This window comes from Gymnogyps californianus, chromosome 14, assembly GCF_018139145.2.
Source record: "Gymnogyps californianus isolate 813 chromosome 14, ASM1813914v2, whole genome shotgun sequence".
NCBI lineage: Eukaryota > Metazoa > Chordata > Aves > Accipitriformes > Cathartidae > Gymnogyps > Gymnogyps californianus.
In genome coordinates, this window is record NC_059484.1 from 5,642,467 (window position 1) to 5,661,848 (window position 19,382).

A 19,382-nucleotide genomic window follows, 5' to 3' on the forward strand; every position below is an offset into this window, starting at 1 on the left:
ACTATGTCTACTATTATACTGTTTCATCCAGTTTGACTTCTTTTTTATGGCACAGAAAGAACATTTTCCAGCAACTTAAAAAAACCTATTTTCTGTGCATTTCACTTCTTCCTATCTGCAACCAAACTAGCGTTCTATGTAGTAAAAGTATTATCTGCATAGTAATCATTAGTTACCCATTTTTATAGTACCTTCTTATTTCTCACATTCATACCTGCAGATGGTAATTCTTCCAGTAGTATTTCCCTACATGACAATAGGCTCTGAGTTCTGCCAATGAAGTAGCTCTAATTCTTCAGCTTCCCATGCCTGATTTTCAGTTCTTAAGCATCTTCCTTTCTTTGTCTACTGCCCCTAAACAGAAATGAGCTAGGAAGAGTATGTATGACTGACTTCCCCAAGGACCATTCCTTTCAAGGAGCATAAAACAGTACATGAATAACCTGGATTCAGACCCATGGCAAGATGTAAATGTGAAAATGGAGCATCAGGTTGCGTAAGGGCAATTGTAAGAAGTTTGTCTTCGAAGTCCACACAGACACATGCAATAATAGAGATAAATATTCGACCTACACCTAAAGAAGTATCTTCAATGAAAGCAGCAACATGACAGGACCAACAAGAATTTAAGCAATGAAGAGAAACCATAATAAATAGGTCACTTTTACACTTCAGCTCTGCAACACCTGGTGCACTAACAAGCTGAAGCAAAAAGAACGGATTGATGTTCAATAGCTACATATTCAAAAACCAACTATTTTTTTAAATTGGTATTTCATTAGTTGTGCTATATACAATTATGTAATAAAACATGAAATGGTACGTAATTCAAAAACATCATTTAAAGATCTATTACACAGTTTCTTCTACAACAGCTATTAATCTTCAGACAGTTCCTATAAAGATTTACTGCATTAAATCACACAAGAAAAGAGGGAGCAATCCTGATTTACATTAAAATAGAGAAAAATGCAACAGCTCTGACATTTACACAAGTTATCCTTGGGTACTTGGGCTCATCTCTCATTTGAGCAATTAAGTTTTTCAGAGAAAAACAGCTCCTATACGTCATATATAGATTAGTCTGCTTCTTGCCAACTGAGCTCCCTGTCAAATCTTTCTGATGTCCCAAGCTAATGTGTATTTTATAACGTATGATTATTGTGTTAGCTCAGAAACATGGCAGAAAAAGGGACAAGAGAAATAATATCCTCCAAATTAAGGTAAAACTATCTGAACAAATATCACATTAATCATTTAATTCAGGTAGACACACTTAATTCAAATAACATTAACAACAGAATCATACTGGTTTGAAGGAGAAAGGAAGGAGGCATACGCTTCCTATAACACTACACAAGGTTCAGATAATATTAACAGTCCAATTTGCCCATTTCTACATACACATGCATTTTATAGTTATAGAGCTTCTAATTTATTGTACATGAAATAACATTTTAAAACAAAAGTAATTTCTACTTTGTTACATATGATAAAAATAAACATATTTCTATCCATGCAGTTCTTCCTGAAACAACCGGGAAATTATGTGTACAGAAGGTGAAGGAACCAGACCTGTGATGTGTTTTCCACTTGTAGCACTGTATATTTTTGTTTCCACAAAATGCAAAAGCTTAGCATTACTTTCTATTTCGCCAAATACATTTATTTTTAACATTTATTTTTAACAAAGACCTCAACTTTTCTTTAAATTTATAAGTAATTCCATTCTCATTCAAAACGTTCTAGTGCAAACTTAACTTTTGAGTAGACACTTAAGTTCTTTTGCTGAACTAAAGCCTTTACACTCTTCAGACTTCTTCTTTTAATACTCTTGCCATCAGGAAAGCAAGCAATGACAAGAATGATCTTAACTTCTGAGTAAAGACAACCTTCAATCACTCTAATTCAGGACATACTTCACCTGGGTTGGAGACTTTTGCTTTGCTTTCACCTTTGGTTCTGTACTTCCAAATTACGACTGAACAATTTGCACATTTACTTATCGCCACAACTAGCACTTCTTAGATTGATACAAAGATAGTCTCAAAGTAACTTAACTTTCATTGCTTTATATGAAAATTTGGAGTCCTCATATGTGATTTTAACTTTAACAAGAACCATGAAATAGGAAACTCTGTAATCCTTTTTCCGAACATTATGTTACAAAACTGAACTCTAGACCCTGTAGTACAAACTTCAACATACACTAATGTTCAAAAACTCAACAGGAGCCTTGTATTTCTCTACAGAGATTTAAGTTTTTGGCAACTTCTTCCAAAGAAGAATTATGCCTTTATTAACAGCTACATAAGGGCTAAAGTAGCTTTGCATATACACAACGAAGATCTTTTTAAAATTTTGAGATCAATAAGAAATTGTCATTGAAAAAGAAAAAATATTGTATCTTCTAACAGAATTACAATAATGCAAAAACTTTTAATTAATTAGAAATTGAAGAGCTATTCCTCAGCTTAGACATTCCCCCTTCCCATCCTACAAATTCTTACTCAAATAAGAATCTGGTATGGCTCCATAAAAGTCAGGGAAAGGCTTAGCTGAAGACCTATGGTTCACACGTGGATATAGGTAATGCAAGCTATATGACTGACAAAGCATGAAAATTGGAACAAGCACTGACATTTGCATCAATCGGCCAGTTATGTACTTTGCTTTAGTACAGTGAGCAATTCAAGGAAACTATTCGCCACAGAAAAACTAAATACACCTAAGTCACAGCAACACTAGCTGAATTACAAACTACAGAGGCATTATTTTATATGCAGAGTTAGGAAGAGAAGTGAGCCTCTCACCACAAACAGCGCATGTCTGCGGTTTATTATTTCAGCTAAACCAAAACCAGTTTAAGGTGTCCTATCAAATGTCTACCTTCAAATTAAATGTATTTTATCTATATATAATAAAATAAGGTTGATATACAGTGTCTGACAAAAAAACACTTTATCTACAGATTCTGATAGACAGCAAATCACAATAATTCAAGCAACAAAATGCACTTGTGGAAGTAGCTTATTTCACTGCGTAGGCTAAATGTATTTTGAGGAAGGATTACATTTTGTTTGGCAATTTATTTTATTGACAAAGCATATTTCATCAGATATTGCTTCGCATTTTGTAGACAAATGCATGTTGTCAAATACCCTATTTCCTTTGGTGGATGAAAAGTATTTTTCCACAGATTCTAAACTTCTCTGGAGAGCACAATGAATTCCACACAACAGTAGGTTCTACAAAGAAGGTGTTTGTATTATAAATTTGTTAAAAATAGTATGATATTTTAAGAGTATATCTGGAATATATAATAAAAAATGGCTTTTAGTATTGATATGTGTGTGATTGTGATCTGTCACAGTAATGAATAAAAGTAAGGTCAAAATGAATTATAGTAAGGTTAAAAAAAAAAATCAATATCTAAGTAACTTCAGGTTCTGTAATTCTAATTTACGCAGTAGTTTTACTGAAAATTTACCCTCAACTCAAAATAAGTATGATGCTTTCGAGCGGTAACTGCCCAACATAGGTATTCCTACTGTTTTTGAAGACAATTATTTTTCATTGCTTTCCTTCTGAAGTATTTTCTTTTATTACAGGAGTACAGTGTCACTTTATCAGACAAAGAACCTGTTCTAACATTGTGACAGAACCTAGATCCAACTTAAGGCTATTACTTCAGATTGTTCTTAGCCTAGTTTTAACAAACAAACTAAAAAATCCCACAAAAAACAAAAACAACCCTCCTGCGCCCCCCAAAACCACAGACAAACCACAGATGAAACAGTCCTTGCAAGAATATTGATTAAATGAATTATACTCACATATTTTTCATGCAGTTGTGACAACAGTTCAGAAAAAACCCAGACAGATTCTGAATATTCAGTCTAGTTAAAGTACACATTTTAACATCTGTATCGTAACACTTCAAAAATATTAACTTTACATGTATGTTTTCTCCTCTCTGTTACCCACTGTAGTAACTTCAAGTTAAATCAGAATTAAACTTGAAACATGAAAAATTGTGTCTTATTCACATTAGCATTAAACTGACTGGGACTCATTCTTTGAATATCAAAGACACATTCTTCATGAGAAGTCTGTCTTTAAAAATAACTTGTGGACAGACATCACTAAGAGCTGCAGAATTATCAGCTATTACCTTTAGGGATAATTTACCGAGAAGGTTAAAAAGGCACCTATTTGCTATGGAAGCATTTGAAGAGTTATATCCATTAAACACATGTGGAAGCACTGCTACTGAGAGTACTATCTTCATCAAGCACCCTGTTTGCTGTTTCTTTTTCACCCAGTGTTACTTTTTTACTCTAATGATAACAGAATTAGTCATTTTCTTCTAAATAAATTCGATCCTAAGTGAGTACACAAACCCACGGACAGTAACAGATAGCTTGCATATAAAATCTAAACACAGAAAGCATGAAAGAAGATGTGCAATTTACTCTGAAATACTCTGTAGGAATCATCTACATTTATTTAGAGAGAGCACCAATATGTAAGCAATGATTTTCCAAAATCCGGGAAACATTGAGACAGCCTGTGCCAAGGGAAATTTAGCCTTTCAGTGACAGGTAAAGTGGGAAGAAGCAACAAAAAAAAAACCCCTTCATATTTGAAATGGCTGGATGGTCAGCAGAGGAGACATCAGGTAACTGAAGTTTCTGCTCTTATCTCAAACCAACTTATTCTTTTTCCACCTTGCAGTCATAAACTTTCAGGCATTCCTACAGAACTAGGGCATCTTGCAAAGAACCATACTGATGACTGTATTATTTCTCCAAGTGACAAAGTGTTTCCTTACTGCCTGACTCGCAGCTATCATGAAAGAATTTACACCACCTCCCGCTTCCAAGAAAAGGCCTCCTATTCCAACAGTTCAACTAGAAGAGTCAGAAGCTAACCTAATGAACTGTATGTGCAAGTTCACATGAAACGCATGACCACAGATTTCATATACCTGTTCTAATTACATTTAAAGATGACGACACTGGCAGTAAGATTTCAAGTATTTAGCTACTCTTATTTTATAGGATCAATTTTTGTTTCACCTGGAATAAACCAAATAAACTCAACACCTAGTAGGAATAACCATCTACTTACTTCAGCAGCCAGCATCAGGCAGAAGACTCTGCCTACAGAGAAGCAGACATCCATTCTGGCAGCCTGTGATGCCTCCCTGCCTACACAGCAAGACACCAGGGTTCAGTACTTTCATAAGGCTCTTCCCTGCAACAACAGCATCTGTCATTTCTGTAACACTGTCCCTGACCACAACTGATGAAAGCCTTCCCTTCTGAGGTCCTCCTGCAGATACCTTTCCTCCCACCCCATCCACAAAAGTTACAGTAGGATGAATAGACAGTGGTGCCCATCTTCACTAAAACTCAGCCTCTCCTCTCCCAGCCTTCCCAAAACCATCTTTCTTTACCTGCCTACAGCAACCTCATCCTTGAGGAGCTCTGACAACCAGCTCCACTTTCAGCATATGATGGATACAAAGAACACACACTTACTGAGGAATCAGGAATGGTTTAATGTTTGTATTTCGGACTACTCTGCACATCCAACTTGAATGCAGATGGCTTCCACTATTGCTTTAGCACAACCTAGGGGGGAAACCAGAGTATGGTCTGCTATCTAAAACTCGCAGGGAAATGGCATTTGGGTAGCTTGCCCATCTGTCTGATGTGCTGGCCGGTTAAAAAGATTACAGCCATAGTTTACTGCTCACTGCTTCACCCAGCGCATCAGTTCTTCCATGGAGGAAGTTCTCAGTGTTCTTGGCCCTCACACAGGCTCCAGATGGTTCTTTGGTAAAGCTTCTCAAAACCATTTTTGCCACCTACATGTGCCAGAAGTAGCCTCATGCAGAATTATTATTTTCAGGGTTGGAGAGAGACAAGGAAAAAGAAAGCATGAGGGAGAGTACAAACGTGATTAAAAGTTGTAGCATATCTTCCTTACTTTTACTACTAAGTAATCTTCCTTACTTTTTCCTTCTCTAATTCAAAGTTTTGCTGGTCCTTGCAGTAAAATTAAAGTCAGGCTTTATTTTCTTTTTCCTGCTGTACACATGATATAGTCAGAGAGCATTATAAGCAATAAGAGAATATGCCGTCCCTCCCCCCCCAAAAAAAACAGAAGAAAAACCACAAGATACATACTCTGCAGAAGCATCGAAGAAAATCTATTGTGTGGCTTCAGTGTGCAAGTGCACTGAAAGAAGAACTTGGTACTAAAATGTGTAAAATGACTGACATCATTGCTATTCATTTCATCATAGAAGGTAATCAAATTGTAAAACACTAGTAGTCCTTTAGTAAATCCGCACTATTACTGACTACCTTCTCATGCGTGACATGTTTGCAAGTGGATTTCAAATCTACAATCATGATCTTTCCAGGGACTGAGGTTAGGCTGGCCAACGTGTACAAAAGGCATAAAATTAGCCTTTTACCGGTCTGGCTGCACCTCTCCTCCTCAAACCAAGGTGGTACACACAGAGGTCTGGAATTAGACTTTGCTTGTGAAGAGTAAGGCAAAACTGACATCGGGTACTTTTTGCATAGTGTCCATCATGAAGTTTTCTCCCCATCCATCAGTGGACCCATGAATACCTAGAAATTCCTTTTGCAATGAGCATACATTCCTGTAAGACCCCTCCTTGTTACTCTTGCTAGTTTAGCTCCAGTTGAGCTTAAGCAAACCCGATTTCGCCTATCTAAACATTTTTTTTCCTCCAACGCTGTTATTAATCTCCATGTGATGAGCTAAGTAGGTTCACACTATCAAGAAATAAGTTTCATTTTTTGCACTAGTTTGCAAGCACGTATGCAGGTCCATCCATATGCAGTTAGCTCTAAATGACAGTTGCTCAAGACTATGGTAGTAGCAAAGGTAAGCCTGTTTCTCTTGGCTTAGAGAGACGAATTCATATCCTGATCCTGCAGTCCTAGCTCATTTCTTTCTAAATCTGACTTACATGTGCCAATTTCTTGTGATTTCGGAATGCACTCTTGGCCATACAAAGATTACAGATCAGTAAGCCCTTTTGAAACCAAGTAACAGCTTTAAATTGGGTTATAAAACCTACAGAAAAATATACAGTAATTTGAGAAAGAGCATCACTATAAAACAAAGTCCATATTTTGAATTAGTTATACTGTTTCATATAGTAGGTTGACGTACAAAAATACATATTGGTAAGGCCATGCATATTTAGTCCTCTAACTTCAAGGCAAACTCTTCACCGACTTGCTTTGAAGTTGCAAATTAATAAAACATCAGGCACAACAACAATCCACACATTGATACTAAGTATCTCCTAAATAAACCAGAAATAGTCAAGCTCACTCTTGTCTCTGTCACACAGAAAATCACACAATGAATGCACCTTAAGAGCTGATAGATTATAGCTCACCTAACCAGCACAGGTTAACTAGATAGCTATATTTCAATTAAAGAAAAAAGCCAATTGTTGCATGTCTTATTATCATACTAAAACATCTTGGCAACAATTAATAGCTACCCAATGTGTAGAATTGCTTTCATTATTTTTGAAGCAGCTACTTTCTTTGAATGTAACGACTAAGAGAAAAGAAACAGATGTTTTTGTTGCTAAGGAGATTGAATTAAAAAAAAAAAAGAGAGACAAAGTAAATATTTAGAATATTTTTTTCAAAAAGGAAAATTCCTTCCACTTGGATATAACTACTTGCTTTATAACCAGCAGCATAGCCAGCTATCATATAACGAAACACCCGTGTGTTTCTTTTTTTGCATTGTGATTGTTCTACTGCAATATATTCTGCATATTTATTCTGGAACAACGTGGCATAACAAATGAAGATGCCTAGACACATACACCAGCATCTCTATGTCTTGAGTAGCTGCAGATGCTCATTGTCAAAAGCGGATATCTGCATAATAAGCTAGATTTCTGCTAAAGTGAGGGAAAGTTCAAGTGTCTGTGAAATGTGCCACATTTCAGTTACGACAAAGCTAATATTAAAAAATAAGAAGAAAGATGCAATCTTGTAAAACAAAAAATCTCTCTAACAGTAGGCAGATTGTTTTAATATACATGTTCATTTTACTGTAATTAACCTCACGTTGTACAAGTACGGACCAGATTGTCAGGGGGTATAAAAAGCTAGGTCAGTAAAGACCTGTATGAAGTAAAGCTGCTTCTACTGTACATGCTCAAAAAAGCAAGATTATACCCATCTGCCAGTAAAACAGGTGAGCAGGTGCTAAGTTAAAAAAAAATAAAGTAAAAATCCAGTTATATTGAGTCTATTATACCAAAAACATAATTTTAAATAATTCTGCTGAAACCCATACTTTTAAAGTTAGGCATATTTTGGTTTTCTATAGTAGATCATGTAAGACAATGGTAGTTATACTATATTTCCACTTCAAGTCACTGTAAACATACTAACATGATGAGAAATATTTATGTAAATGACAAACTTGTAGAAGGCACAGTGAAACTGAGAATAAATAATAGTTCGCAGACAACTAACAAACCACAACCTTCCGTGCATACAACTTCAAATTTAAAAGAAGAATAAAAGTGTAGAACAAAAATTATTTGTGCTATGAATCATCTTGCCTCATATACCTTCTAGAATTGCAACACTGCTACTGTGCAGCATAATCTTGTCACTCTCCAATGCCCTACTGACATGTTTTTCTACTGCATTATTAGCACCCTTGGAGCACTCCCTATTACTCAAAAGTGATTTATTCTTGCAAGGTATCTTGCGCACTCTAATATCTCCTTTCCTGCAGTCAATAGCAGCCATCTCTAGGATGACATCTGAGCCTGTTTTCAGGCTTATTCTAACTGATTCATGTCCCAGCTTCAGTGGTAAATATATATAGCTGTCAGATGGAGTACTGATGGTGGTAGCTCTTCCCAATACCAAAATGTCTGTAAGCGCTGAACATTTTGATTTCTCACTGTGATGGCAGTTTAGCTCTATCTACTACTTCTGTTTTCTTTCTATAAAGCCTGATTTTTGAAGATCCTTTCCAAGTAGATACAGCTTGCCGACTAAAAGTTAACCTGTGATTTGATTTCAGACTGATTCAGAACTGCAGTGTATTTTATGACAGGCATTCAAAGCCTAATGAACCAGTTTATAACTGCTACTTCTATAAACACAAACAGTGCAATGAAAAGCAAAGGAAAAATGTGAAAGAAAATGTCTATTTACACAAGATTACCTTCTCTTAAAGATTTTTTCTTCTTATTGTTCTTTAAATACACAAAACCAAGGTGTTCATGAGGGCAAAGGCACCAGCCTGGACTGGAATGAATGGAATTGAAATGCAGCTTTATCCACTCATTCCTCACGTGTGCTCTATTCCACCAAAAACATTTATCAGACACCTATGCAGTCACACTACCTCAAACTCCAGTCACAAAGTAATCACAAACAGAGGGTTCCTTCCAAGAAGGATGCTGACTGCAAACCTTTTCCTTTTCACAAGGTAGCTCTGAAGTAGTTCTGTTCAGGATTTATCATCAAACTTGAAGGGCTACATCATTCTCAAGCACAGAGAATTTCTTTTGAAATCACACCAAGTTTCCAGTAAGACTTCAGAATCGGTTCCACAAAAATCTAGAATTGCCAGTACTGCGTTTTCAGTACAGGAAAGAATGGATAAAACCATAAATAAAGGACAGATTATCAAGAGCACCACAGCTAGGATTTTACATTTTCCTTCATGTCAGATACCCTTATTCAGTGCTTGTAGCAGGTTACACAGAAGTATTTCATAGAGCTTCACCTGTGATGAGCTATAACTCTTTTCTTTGGGCTCTCCAAGGTCAGCCACAGAATGCCACTTCAGAGTTTCTAGTCAAGATCTGTCCCTTTCAGCCTCACTCTAAGAAGTATTCAGATAGTTATCCTAGTATTTCCCTCAAGCTTGCATTCCAGGTCAGCCTGAATATCTACAGCATTTTCCTCCCACCCTTTCACCCACAGTCCCATATTCCCATAGAAGCAAAAAGGTGAGTCTTCTTTTTAAAATTATGACATATATTTAAACCTGCCCTTAGTTAGAAAAATCAAAGGTCAAAGCTCATATGTGTTTTGTTTGTTTGTTTTCCCATAGAGTCTTTTTTATACAAAAGCTCATATCCCACTGAAGTATATGAAAAATATATGAATTATACAACTTCATGGCACAGAATACAGATTATTGTTAGTAAAATCTGTACCTAACTCCAAGAGAATCCTTATAAAATACTGAATACTATCAGCATCTATTTATCAACACTCAACTTTGTATGCCACACCATAATCAGTCAAAAATCCAGGTTTTCAAACATCTAGTTATCTTTGCCAGTACGTTCTTACTTGACATTTAGTGATAATTTTGCATTTTTGTACAGTTACTTTTCCTCATTACAGCCTCTCAGTCTGGATACTCATATCTAGAGTCCAGTAAAAATATTTTAAGATAAAGTAATCTTTTTTTTTTTTTGGTACATCATCCTAGACTTACTGTTCTGCTTGAATTATTCCCATCTTCCATACATCTGACAGAGGCCTGAATTTATCCAAAATAGGATTCAATTTCTCATCTATTCATGCAGGACTTGAGAAATGACAGTGTTTCAGTTACTTCCTCAAATCAAACCTTGGGTCTTAAAATGCTGCTAAATAAATTTCTCTCCCAACAAGTATTTTTGCAGTACAAAGGCCAATGTGTGGGCATACGTCCTGATAAATCTAAAGCCGCTCCTAAAACTACCTAGTTTTAAATGGGTTAAACCCCATTAATAGTCTACTAAAACTAAAACTCCATAACAAAGACAGAAACGTAAAGAAATAGTGTCTCTTCTTCCTTAAAATACGTTTTAGTAAAACAAGTGATTGGTGATATGGCATAACTTACAAAAGCATGGGTAACATCTTAATTCTACTTCTGTAATCATCATTCATATTACAATGACCCATTTTAATTGAATATATATTGTTGCTCTTTCATCATGCTGAACTATTGCTGATAATTCCAGGAAGCATCCATTTTATCGTATTCATTTAAAAAAAAAAATCAAAACAATTTTCCAATGCATTGTTTCTTATTTGGGATACAGATTTTAGGTGAGGGGTGAGGAATGGAAGAACAACACTGTAGCAATACTGATTTATTGGTTAGTTTATAATTTAGAGAAATTTAAGTAAGATTTTTGCTTACACAGAATGGTATTCTGCCTTTGCTGCCAAAATAGTTACGCAGGAGAAAAGTCAATAGCAGAAGTTACATTGGTTTTGTGGTTCCATTTCTGAGTGCAAATATTTTATTTATCAGGTTGTGATTGTGAGTTTGCTGCTTCGGAAATAAAAGACACAACTATTCAAAAACACAAGTATACAAAAAAATCAATTGAAAGGAAATAATTTGCTTTAGGGAAGGATAAGAGCATACTTAAATATAAAATTGTTTACAAGACTACGTATTTAGAGAATATAGACTTTTTCCTCGCATCTATTGACTACTATTTCAGCAAAATGATATCTTGGATCTTTAAAAGATACAAAGAAGTGCATTTATGCAATCTCATGGAAATGAATCCATTCAACGGAAGTGGAGTTTGGGGTTTAGCAGGAAGGTTGTTTTTTGATGGTTGCATTTTGGTTTGGGGTTTGGGTTTTTTTCTGGGGGGGTGGGTGGTGCAGGGGGTGGGGGGGTGAGGCTGTGAGCACCGAACTACACTAGAAAGGGGAAAGGAGCCAGAAAATTAAACAATTATGAAAAGCAATAAGCACAAGCACACTAGAAATTACTGTTAACTCTCACTGAAGGTACCTCTCAGGAGCTGGCCAAAACATATTACAGGATACAAAGGTACGTGTGACTGGCAGAAGTAGCCCTGGAATTTGGCAGAAACCATGCAAACAACACTGATCTATAGGCTCAAAACCAGAGCATTAGTGTTGGTGATGGATGCTGTCACTTAGATGATCCATGAACATTTCACATTATTTTGTATACTCTTGTTCCCTTTAAAAATCATTGGAAACTAACAAATCAAACATGGTAAAGAAAGGCATGTAAGCCTGATACTAAAAAGAGGGCTACTTCAGCAATTTTCTCAAGTAGTTTTGATTATTCATACCAATGTGAGTTTACAGAAGGTTTTCAAACCATATAGAATATACTCCTTTACACAGAGTGCCAGCCCTAAAAGTGCAAAAAATTTTGCATCCTCCAGATCCAGGACTAAGAAGGGCACTGAAGGTGGCAGTGATTGAGAGGCTGTTTTCTTCCCACTCCCATAGAAGAAGGGAATTTATAGTCAAGATGTGTAAAGCTAAGAAACTGAAGCCCCCCTTGAGGATAAGTCCAGAAGGGTTTTGTTCAAGAAGTTAAACTTGTTTTTTCTTTAAGGTAGTTACTTTCTAAAGGCTTTGATCCACCATGATGGGATGACAGCAGTCTTTGTTGAAAAGAAAACAAAAGCCCAAAACAAAAAGCAAACCTAACAAATATGCTGAAACACTGATGTCACAGCAATGGCCTCTGAATAACACAGAAGATGTTGGAGAAGGACACAATGGAGGGAAACAGTCTTGATATTTGTTTGGGAACTGATGGCGAGTCTTTGTCAGTTGTATAAAGAAGAACAAATCAAAAGGCAGCGCTCAGAGGCTGGACAAACAACACAAAAGGGAAGTAATTGAGAAGTTACCAGCACATCCACAGGAACACAGATTTAATGAGGGAAATAAAGAACAGACGGCACTGGTTCAACACTGCAAAGTCAACAGCAGAGCCTATGACAGGCTGAAAACAAGAGATGTCATCGGCACCCAGGACAGAACCCAGGACAAATTCTCAACCCCAAACCCGCAGCTAAGGAAAATTCATTGTGGCATGTAAAGACAGAGTATCTCCCAAAACCCCAAAGCCCCCAAAATAAAACCCCAAATCAGCTGAAGTAGTATACTGTGTGCGATCTTGTGGTTCTTCCCCGGTCCTGGGGGTCTGTGGGGACTCCTCTCTGAGCTGGAGGAATTGGTGGAAATCCTCTTCAGCAACTACTTCACTGCTAGTGAAGGAAGGCTCTGCTGCTCACAAACATCAGAGCATTAAGCTCTCTTGTCCTAGCATGTGTCTCGACTCAAATCAAACCCATAGCAAACACCCACAGCCATACGATGGGGAGCAGTAGGAAGGAATTTTTTTCCTCAGTACCTGAAAATCCTTCCCGGCCTGAATATTTTCCAGAGCAATGTAAAAAAGCAATATACAGGATCTAGCCACAGTTTTGAAAGGTTTAAATGGACACTCAACCTCAGTTACCGCAGGGAATCATGAATGCCATTTCACATTCAGCTTTGCTCCTGACCTGCTGACTGACCTTGGGAGATCACTCAGTGTTATTCAGGTTCCCTCATAAAAAATAGGCAACAAAACCAAACAAACCAAGACTACAGCAGGGGATTTTGAGGTTGAGCTATCAGGTGTTTTGAAATTTTCACTGAGGACCTACTTCTGCAACCTTTTCCTGATAAACTGCATTTGAGATACAGAGCAAAAGTGAGAGTTTCTGGACCAATATCTTTTATCACTTAATGTTTGTTCTCCAGGAATTTGGTGTGAGAAGTACTTGTCAATCTGTTCTTTAACTAGTTGAAGATGGGCTATGAAGATCCCTTCAAACAAATATATGAACTTTTCCATAGAGTATATCAATACATTCAATTTTCAGGAATCCCCTATTTCATTTTTCTAATTATACAGAATTGGCAGAGAACTGTCATGAAACTCAGACTTGTAAAAATAAATAAATAAATAACTCCACAATCCCACCAGATTTTCTTTCCCAATATGAAGAATTACTTATGCTGAAGCATTTCTGGTTTTCTCATTTTAATTTTCTTATACTACATAAATTTTGAAAATTCAAAGATTCAGGCACTTAGAATAATTTACTTTGTAAGTAGGGAGCACAGATCTTAATGGTCTAAAAACTGAAGAAATAGAGAGTCATAGAGTCAGAAAATAACCTTTTAGTAGGAAATATACAATGACAACCAGTTGACCCATTGCAAACAATGCAGAAGAATGTGTTGATTTTTTCAGTGTGAGTGAAAGAATTCACTTGGAATTTGGTGCTTGCCCTATCTAAAAAACACAATTTTGCCATGCTTTGAAAGACATGTGATACAATTTAAAATGTTATATTAAACCAACTCCAATTAAAAGATTTATTTTACAAGAGGCACAATCTAGAAGTAGTTTCTTAAGAAATATTGCCACTGAATTAAATGGCTTGAGTAAGAATTCTCAGGTGTATCACAAAAAAATTGTATTTGGTAAAATAAAAAAAAAAAGTTTTAAATTTTTATGGGAATTGATCAACTGAAGGTTATATTTCCTTTACTCTTGAGCTACTCCTAAGCAAGACAGCCTACTTCCTCTGCTGGACACATTGGGATAAGTGTGTTACTGTATGCAATTACATGAATTCCCAGAGTGTATGTACAACATTAATTAAATTATAGGGTATCTTGTGAGCATTCTGTCCAGCGGTTAGAGACACCACAAAAGAACAGATAATTTGAAAGGTTCTTCCCTTTGTTTATCTTTTCTTTGCACAGCATATATTATAGGATACACAGATTTACAGCTTTATGATATGGAGCCATTCATATAGACTAAATAGTTTTTGGTGTGTTAAGAATCTGAATAAAAGGCCCACTTGAGTGAAGAAAAATTTCTTTTGATACCAGGAGCAATAAATTCCTAACATCCTCATTTGATCCTGAATTTGTCAGGATGGGCAACTCCAGCAAATGAAAACCCAGGTAGGTAGGAAAAAGGCATATTTCTTTTAGTGAAGCATTCTGAAGTAATTCAGTTGGGCTGGAAAAGACTGAAGTAGATTCTGTAAAGGAAAGTGCTGAGACAAATTGCTTTCCTCTACAAAAACACTTTCCTGCAGAGATCTTTCTAGGCATTTTTCAAGCATAGATGGAAGCACTTCGGTTAACAATATAAACATATCTCAGAGCAAAACAACATACAAAACTTAAGTTGTGACTACTCACTGAAAGGGGAGGTCTGCAATGTTCTATTTAGCAGTCGTTATGGGTCGTGTCTTTAGCTCATCAGGTGAGAGAGAATTCTTAATGCGTTGGGCAATGAAAAGCAAGAAGGATCTGTCAGGAAAAAAAAAGTATAACTTTCAGAAAAAATGAACTGTAAAATACTAGTAATAAGCAAAGACTTTAGAAGTATTTTGGTACTTCTCTCTCTCAGTTTTTAACTACCAAAAGGGCAACACAATCTACCCACTCTAAGATGTAAAAAATAATCTTCTAGACACATCTTTCCTTATGCCTCTCATTTTCCCTCCTCCCTGCCCCGAATGTAGACACCCAAGCAATGAGATTGCTTAGTCATAATTTTTACACTGCTAAAACTAGCACATAGGAATGGACCATGTCCTCTCTACTCAATTCCCAAAGAAAGAAAAGACATGATAATCTTGGATAGTATTCCTCAAAACTTTTGGATCAAGACACGTTTTCTTCCAAGTATCTTCATTGCGAAAAGTTTAATTTAAAGTACTCTTAGATGTCACCACAGACCACTTGTTGCTTCCTCTGTCAATTTATTCTTTTCTTTCTCAGTATGCAATACTTTATACTACCTGTTGGTTCCCACATTTTCTTCAGAATTTTCATTATCCTCAAAAGTATTTTCGGAAAAGAAACGTTACCTAACATGTCCACAGCCTCAGCAATTGATTTATTTTTCACCTGGTCAATGAAATGATCCAGGTAGAGCCACAACTACTTGTAAGATGACTTGGAAAAAACGTTGGTTTGACCTTGCATTATGAAATTGAACAGTAAGAAAGAATGGTGAAGAAGCGATTGGTCATGCTGCCAAAGAAATTCGAACAGTTGATACCCACCCACTCAGAATACAAAATCACCACAGGCTGGAGGTGGGAACAGACAAGCAAACCATCAACACGAGAGCCAAATATTTCATAAATACATACAAAAACCTATAAAGACAAGCTAATGCTTTCCAATGTTACGCATGCAACTTTTAAGCAATTTTCTTTTAACATGGAGAGTATTTAACACTGCCAGCTTTATCTATTGCTTTCACTGAATTTAAATGGATGGTACTTATTTTTGGTTAAAAAAGCAGCTTGATGTACTAGCACTACTTAACTGCTGAGGTCTATCTCCCTGGAAATGAATAGGCATAATTGTATTTCAGGCCAACAGCTTTCCATAAAGCATCAATTATTTAAATAAGACAAAGAATTCGATACACATTGTACATTAGTATCATGTAAAATCTTTAAGGACACAATCCTGGCATAAGATCTTCTAAGAATATGAATCAATGTGAAAAAAACCCAGCGCTTTTAATTCGCAAATGCAAAAGCTGAAACACAGATAACCTCACTAATCAGTGGTTGGAATGCAGTCTTTACTTTCATAATCTCCTTATTTTCACTATTATGCTTACTTTCTTTTGTGCAATCCTATCAACTATGCCTCAATGCAAATTACACTTCTATTACATACCTCCCGCTTTGGTAATTCTGTGCCATTTACAGTATTTGCTTATAATTGCTAATTCTTTTATACCTTCCCTGTTTGTATATCACTATTCCAGGAACTGCTGAATTTGGAACAGAAACATTCATAAGAGCAGCATCAGGTTACACTGAGATGCAAACACTGATAATCTACCAAGAAAAAGAACAATAAGGAATTTGTGAGAGCTAAAATCTGCCTCAAGTCAGACTCCTACAAAAACTGGCAAATGGATGTGTAGGATCATCTTTTAATCCTCAAGAAAGACCATCTTATACAGGCTTTTAAAACTGATCACGGGCAGCTGTTGACTAACAGAAAGACACATGTGGCCACTCCCAGCTAAAGTTCAGAAGTATTTTGACTCTGAAAGCCAAAGTAATTGGAGCACACAGCGCTGCCGCTCAGGCCTGTATGCACACATCTGTGTGCTGTATGGAGCACACAGTATGCTGCCCTGCTCGCCCAGGAGGGAACGGGTGCCGCTGAGCCCAGCCCTTCCCCAGGAGGTGCCTGCCAGCCCGCTAATCCCCTCACCTAGCGCACCAGCCAAGAAGCGACTGCTTGGAGCCCCGCCATGCACACTGGCTCTTATTTGACTCTCTGTGCTGCTGGTATCACGTCTTCTCAGGTAGCAATTCATAGGGAAGAGACAAAAGATGATGCAAAAATGACTTTAAAAGAAGACTAAAGTACAGAGTTTTCCAAACTCATAGGAGATTTAAAAGCATTTGATTTTCTTTCTCCTCTGACACTGTAAAAAAACCCCAGGAGTGCTACAATTACTGTTTTCTGCTTCTCCTTTGGCCTGTTTTACATGTGAGAGGTCCAAAGAAAGATGAAACAGTCTAGCCATAACTGAATAAAAAAAACAAAAAAACATCCTAAATCCATGTAGTAAATTAATTGAGTAACAAAAATAAAAACAATTTTCATGTTTCATTATAGGGTTTTTCAGTAAGCTACTTGTTACCAAGACTGGCTAAAAATGCAATCTGACAAGTTGAAATGACTCTCTAAATTCTAGCAAATAATTTTTTACTTTGATGTGCCTTTCTGTAAGAGGACAGGTGAGAGATATTTCTATACATCTACCAACATTTACAAATAAGCGAAACCAAGCAAGAAAAGAAGCAAAAATAGATGAGATGGAGTTGTTCCTTTCAGCTTTCTCTTACAATAACAAACAATACCAGATTCTTTAAGAATAATTTCGGCAGATACTACACAACCAGCAAAAAAATAGAGTACGCTACTTCTCAAAAGAGAAGGCATGTCCCATGTACCAGCCTGTCACTGACACTAAGCATTTCTGGAGTCTGAGAGACTCTGTCTCTCTTCTCATTTATCAGCATCTAATGATGAGAGATGATTATTTTCTAAGTAGCAGGAGGAACAGGGGAATAGCTTTCTCGTACCTGGAAAAGCATCTATTTGCTTCACAGCCATACTGCAAGTTTACAACAAAATTGTCATCAAACGGTCAATTAATCAGTGAAGAAGATAAATGAGAATTAAGGTTGTATTGAAAATAAAGTAAAAAAGGGTAATTTTTCCAGTTACATTCTTGTTAATTGTACGGGGTGTCCGTGCCCAGGCGCTGGCAGGGAGACTGCAGGGTGGCCTCTGTGAGGAGAGGCCGTGGCTGCCCCATGCCGGACACGGCCGGTTCCAGCCAGCTCCACAGCAGCCCCACCACAGCACTACAGCGGCGTTTGCACATTTCCATAATCCTTCTCAATGTTAGTGAAAATGATGCACATGTAAAGATTTAAAAATTCCAGTGAGTGCCTATTTATACAAATACTTACCACACTTAGGCCATGGTCTATGTTGCCATTTAAATTTCAGCTAAAACCAACAGTGCTAGTAACCACAGTAACAGTGCACCGAATAAGAGTACAAAAAGAGTGAATTAAATGTAAAGAAAGGTTGTAAATTACTTTGAGTGCCACTGGAGTAATTGATACAAAAATCCATAAGTTTACTATATGCTGCAAGATCTGGTCCTTATAGAGTAATCTGCCAGTACTGTTGAGATGGTATCTACAAGCAGTCAGACGCCTAAAAACTTTGAGAGAGGATTTGGCACACTTCATGCTGTTGCATGTCTTGCCCTTGTTAATGATTAATTAATGAGTCGTGTTTCTTAGATGAAGGTTATAGATTACACACGCAGTAATGATAGAAATGAAATATCACAGCTGCAAGCATATAAAAGCCAGGGAACTGCAAAATCTACATAACACAGACAATTTGTATTTGGTCCTGGTCGGTACATACTTTATGCTGTAGTCTAGTATTAATATTTTTTAGGGTTTTTTTCAGTCACTAGATCATTTAGAGCAAGGTACTCACCCACGGAGTGTCACTAAAACGTTTTCCTGCTCATTTTTGAACCTGCTGGCGCCAGGTCAGGCAGCCTCCCCTGGCTCATCACTGCAGCGCCCGGTGCCCTGCAGCACTAACCGCTCGAGGGTCGCAGCGCCCGAGGGGCCACTATTCCCATTTAATTGGCTGGATCTTGGCACGGGAAGATTGAAGTAGTGTCTACTAACACCACGTGCTCAATTTTCATTGCACTTAGCATTATAGAGCACTTTGCATGCTATAGGACAGCTCTGGGTCCCTTCAGGTGTAAGCTGAGAATGATAAACATTTTTATAAATTAAGGTATCTGGTAAACAAGGAACAAGCAAGCATTTACTGGCTATGCCACCATCTGTTTAATACAGGTATCTATCACCATACAGAAGG

The 19,382-nt window shown here is 36.9% G+C and overlaps 1 protein-coding gene across 1 annotated transcript in view; it reads right to left on the minus strand.

Annotated features, from left to right (window-relative positions):
• Window positions 1-15,213, minus strand: part of TENM2 (teneurin transmembrane protein 2) — a 640,368-nt gene extending 625,155 nt beyond the window's left edge. Inside the window, exon 1 of the mRNA XM_050905122.1 lies at window positions 15,111-15,213. The gene's annotated coding sequence lies outside the window, so the exon portion shown is untranslated. The remainder of the gene's footprint in view (window positions 1-15,110) is intronic.
• Between the last annotated feature and the right edge of the window lie 4,169 nt (window positions 15,214-19,382).